The sequence below is a fragment of the Rhinolophus hipposideros genome (assembly GCF_964194185.1).
Source record: "Rhinolophus hipposideros genome assembly, chromosome: 4".
Taxonomy (NCBI): Eukaryota; Metazoa; Chordata; class Mammalia; order Chiroptera; family Rhinolophidae; genus Rhinolophus; species Rhinolophus hipposideros.
In genome coordinates, this window is record NC_138050.1 from 4,739,730 (window position 1) to 4,745,406 (window position 5,677).

Consider the following 5,677-nt stretch of genomic DNA (forward strand, 5'->3'; position numbering starts at 1 on the left):
AAGCAGCTTCCGGTTGGAGTCCGCGGCAAAAGAGTTCCCCTTCCTGTTCCGCGCGGGGCCCAAAAGGATTACGTCCGTCAGCGTGGCGGAAGGCGAGGACGGGAGCACTTCCGGCCAGCCTCCGCAGAGGCGTGGCCGTCTGCCCGGCTGCCGCCGCGCGGTGTTAGCTGCGGCGGCGACTGGGGGCGGGGCCGGTGGCCACAGAGCCTGCCATCTGTGAGTGGGGGGTTGGGGGAGGCGACGTTTCTGGAAGCTGCTGGAAAGCGCTCGAGTGGCGTAGGTGACGCCAGCGGCCAGGGGTGGGGCGTGATTAAAACTAGTGCGCGGCCGGGAGCGGAGGGATTCTGTTGAGGAAAGAGATGGCGTGTGCGTCTGCGGCCTGGCCCGCGCGGGCCGGAGTCGGAAGCCGGCGCGCCCTTGAGTGACCTGGTGGGCGGGCGAGGGACGGGCCCCCGCGACGGCGCAGGGCGCCCTGGAGGCTCTGGGCGCCGCCGTCTCGGCGACCGTGCGCCGCGCGAGGCTCCTCGAAAAGCCTCGGAGAGAGCCGCGCGGCCCCGTGCGTGTTCACAAAGGGTCGCCACACACGGAGCTGCCCTCCCCGCTCCCTGAACCCCGTCTTGGCGGCCAGGGGCCCTTCTGCCCGCGTTCGGGGGTCGTCCTCCTGGCCTCGCCCGGCTCTCCTGGCGCTGGGGGCGTAGCCGGGCCCGGACGCCCGTCCACGGCCCGTGCTCACTGGGCGTCGGCCGCCCGGCCCCCCGCGCCGACCCGTGGCCCTGCCCTGTCTTCGCTTAAGACAAAGGGGGGTCCTCGTTTAAGTTAGGAGTTTCAGTGGGGAGGGCGTTGGTGTAAGCGGCGGCGTGGCCCGAGGCTGTTCCGGTCTGCATCGGGAAGCCCGCGCGGCCGGCCCCAGGGGTCCCGCCGGCCCGTGGGTCTGTCCCGGGAGCACGCGTTTCCCGCCCGCTCTGTACCGAGGAGCCAGTGGTGCTCTCAGTGAATTACTGTGTTGTGGAGTATGCTCATCATTTTGGTAGGGTTAGGGTTAGGGAGGAAACAAGTCCCGTGGACCGAGACGTGCTTCAGTACAAAGGATGTTAGTTTTTGGTACTTCTGGGTGAATGCAAAAGGTCAAGAAATCCAGTTTGTTGTTCTGTTTTTCTCCAGACTGAAAAATGGCCTGGTTAGTTTTTGTGTACCTTTTTTTGTTGTACTAAATTATTAATGTGCTGGTATATTTGTTATAAGATGTAGCTGGCAAGGTGGTTTTCCTTTTTTATAATGAATTATGAAAATAGGAGAATGTAGTTTTTCCTCCTGAAATAGTAGCTGAAATCAGGGTTTTTCTTGCTATTTTAATTTTTGGAATGGAATATACTTTTTGTAATAAACATTTGCTGACTATTAACATGAAGTAAACAAAATAATTGATTCAGTTAGTAGCTGAAATTTTAACATTGAAAAGTCAACATCACCAAACTGAATTATATCAAACATTGTTTTCTGCAGCTGATTTATAGTCTTTTAGTGCAGATTTGACTTTTTGCCAGGAAAAAATATGTAATAGTAACAAACAGAATGGAGGTGGAGCTTGGGTTGTGGAAAGAAAATAAAGGATTTTAGTATATACTTGTGATTGAATCTAGAGCTTTTCGCCTTGTAAAGAGTAGGGAGAAAAAAATCATAAAAGAATGTTAGATAAAAGGAAGGATACTAATGTAGAGTCCATCAGGAGTGGCTAACTGGAAAACTCACCATTTGTTTATATTAGAGGAATGGTACCAAGTTGAAAAAAATGGTGTACATTTCTGCTTACTCCTTACCAGTATATTTGGAATGCCTCTTTCTATGAACTACACTGAACCCCAAAAGAGCGCAGTTACCTTCCAGTAGGAGTAAAGCTCATTTCCTCAATCCCCTTGTGAGCGATGTGGGGCTGTTTAATTTACCTATTTCCCTTTAAAAACTAACGTGATCTCAGCAAAGGGAGCTTTTATTAGTAACTAATGAGCAGCACAATAGGAATACAGTATTGTACAATTAGGATTTCCTTTTTTCATTTTTCTCTTCTCATAATGTTAACTTTTGCCCCCTCTGCTAGGTTGGATTCCTTAATCACAAAACAAGTCTTTGGCCCAAACCTGGCATGTAAAAGCTGCATGCTTCTTCTGGTCTCATCAAAAAGATGAGAGTTGAAGTGACTAACCATGTTTTCTAGCAGCATTTTTGTGAGTACAGTCTATAATTTCTTACCTAATTCCAGTATTCAGAAGACTTTGAAAACCAAACACTTTTTAAGCTTGGAGACAAAATTCATTTGGTAGCAAAATATGACCTGAACTAATGAGAAGTTACATGCAGTCTTTATATACCATGTTTTGTTGAAGAAATATTAATACATTTGGTTATGGGGTGCTGCCCTTGGCCACTGGTATGTGAGGTTTTATATAATGGTTTGTGTACCTTATAACATTTTTAAAGTTCCAAGAAATTCTCATTTCTAAAACACATCTAGTCCCTGCGTTTTGGTTAAGGAATGCAAACCTTTATTAATATTTTTGGCAGTACAATTGTGCTAGTCATTTGTATACTTTAAAAACTAAAACAAGAAATTTTAGTTCTTTTCCTCAGTGAATTCGGTTGAGTTAGAAGGATCGTACTGCAATATGTACAGCGATAGACATATGCACAGCCTATTAGCCATGGAGAGACCACACAAGAAATTAGTAGTCCGAGGGTTTGAGGTTATTTTGACTTCAGACTCTAAAATTTAGATAGAACGTGACAACCCATTATGTATCCTAAAGGTAATGTGGCTCTGTTTTGCCCACACAAAATGAGAAGACAATATAAGAGTCCTAGGTAGATATTGGAGTATCTGAACTCTAATCCTAGCTCTTGCTATGTGACCTTAACACAGTCACTTAATTTTCAGGGCCTTGGTTTTGAGATCTATAAAGTGAAAAGTTGGAATACATGGATCTCTTAAGGAAGGTCCCTTGTAGTCTCAACAATCTACCTGCTGGTATTTACCCTTCGACTATACTTACTTTTTATAAATGTTTTCCATTAAGAATGTGATCCTATTTCATCTCAAACTACTTTCTTGCTGATCTAAATTTTGTGTTTCCTTTTGGATTAGATAATACAGTCACATGGTTCAAAATTAAAAAAAGATAATGCAGGTAAAAGTCTTCCTTCCACACTTGTCCCTCAGCTACCCAGTTGCCTGCCAAGGAAGCAACCAATGCTAACAGTTTGTTCTATATTTTTCCAAAAAAAATTTGTGCATACACAAGCAAATAAGTACTATATTTTAATTTTCTTCCCTGTTTTACGTAAATGGTACATTCTGTGTATAGTTTATGTACTTTATTTTTTCACTGATCTTAGAACTTGTTCTGTATCATTATGTAAGGTGTTCCTTCATTCGTTTTTATGGCTGCATAATATTCCATTGTATGATGTATCATTTCATCAGTCCTCTCCTTTTGGACATCGAGGTTTTTTCCTGATCCTTATTAAAAGCATTGTGCAACAAATAACTGTACATTTCATCATTTTATGCATTGTGAATATCTCTGTGCCCTAGATAGTGGCATACCTCTGTTGGGATAGTGACGTGGTTGATAAAGTACGTTATTTAATAGCAAATAACATTTTTTAAAAATTGGTAAATCAAGGTCTCAACAATGCATTTCTAGGATTCCATCAATTTTGACTTACATGTTCCTTATGCCATTGGAATACTGGAGTCAGCACCCCACTTGACTAAAGAAAATGTGAGAAAATCACATCACCTGAATGGCTGTTTCTTCATTTGAGTCCTAGATAAAGCAGGTGGATTATGTGATCTTTTCCTAAACAAATAAATATATAAATCATTTTTTTTGAATTAAACTTTATTGGGGTGACAATTGTTAGTAAAAATATGTAAATCTTTAAAGACTCAAATCATACAACAGAGCAAGACTGAATGAGAGGCATCTAAGAAATTAGGCCGACTGATGGAGCAGCAGATTTGTCCTTTCCAGTTCATGCCCACTCCAGGGCATATGCTCAATGAGTGCTATTTAAATTGATATTTTTCTTTTAGATTTTTTGCCAAGCACATATACCTATAGTTGAATTTGGGCAAGTGCAACTTTTGTATATTCCCTTTACCAGTAAGAAAACTAAGCCTAAAGGAAGTAAACAGTGTACCGAAATTTGCATGACAAAATGGCAAACATGGGATTGAAATCTACATCCTGTAATTTCTAATCTAGAGTTTTCCCCAGTATATCACAGTCTCATAATTTAACTTGTAGCTCCAGCAGCAGATCTGAGAATGCCCAGTGGTTAAGTACTGCTTTAGGTCCCTTTACTCTGCCTGGGCTCTAGGGCAACCTGGAGTTCAGAAAGCAGCTGTTTTATTCTGATGACAAAACAACATTCTGTAATTGTAATCATACAACATGTTGATTAGCAATCAGGAGGGCTCCAAATCAAAAAATTAAAATTGATAACAGAAACACTCTTTGCCTAATTGGGACGTAGTTGTCACTTCGAGATGAAATTATCAGGCATAAGGACTGGCAAGAAATTATTTGGAAATGGACAGTCTTACATTCCCCAGCGTTCATGCCGTTACTTAATTTAGCCAGGAAAATCTAAACCATCAGAAAAGAAGTGATAGAAACAATAGCAAAAGAAATGAAAACTAGGAGGCTGGGGAGTGTGCTGTAGTCACTTCCCTTGAATCTGGCAGTGTAGCACATGACCCGTCCTCCCCCACCCCCAACACATTTTTAGGGCCTTAACTTGCTGGCCGGTCCTCTGTGCACAACTGATTTGTCCTTCAAATCTCAACTTAAATTTCACTTGTCAAGCTGTCTGTCCACCCTATCTGGGCAGCCCTCTGCCTTCCAGCCCCTCTCCAATTCCTTATTACCACCTGCTGTTTGTTTTCTTTTATATATACAGAGGGTGCCAAAAAAATGTATACACATTCTAAGATAACATCTCTCTGAAGGAGAAAGGTGAAAACACAGATGCCCAGACCCCGTGTCAAACCCACAGAATCAGGAATGGGATCCAGCCATTGCATTCTTAATAAATTCCCAATATAATACCTATTTAAGACCCCAAGGTATACCCGGTGAGTAAAATGACATTCTTTTTGGCACCCCCGGTGAGTACAATGACATTTTTTTGACACCCCCCCCCCCCAGCCCAGGGTGTGTGTGTATCTGTGTATCCCCACTAAGTTGGGAGCTCTGTGAGGGCAAGGGCTGCATCTGTGTTGTTCACCATTTGTATATACAGTGCCTGGTACATAGTACATACTTGTTGATGAATGAATGATCTTGGTTCCCAATCATACATTGCAACAACAAATGTATGTGGCTGACCAAACCTGCTAAACTGGAACGTTTTCAACAGTTTATTTCTCCCTGTTCTTATACGTGTTAATTCAAGGTTGGTTGGGTGGAAGATGTATATGTAATTTACATGCTCATTGAGAAAAATAAGAACTTGTCAACAAGCTCCTGTTGAACGTGCAAGGCAGTATGCTCCATGCTGGGTGAATACAAAGGTGAATAACGCATAGGCATAGTCCTTATCCCGGAAGAGAAGTAGAAACATTTTTAAACAAATGGCTTTCATACAAGGCAAAATGAAATAAATGCTAAATAGAGTT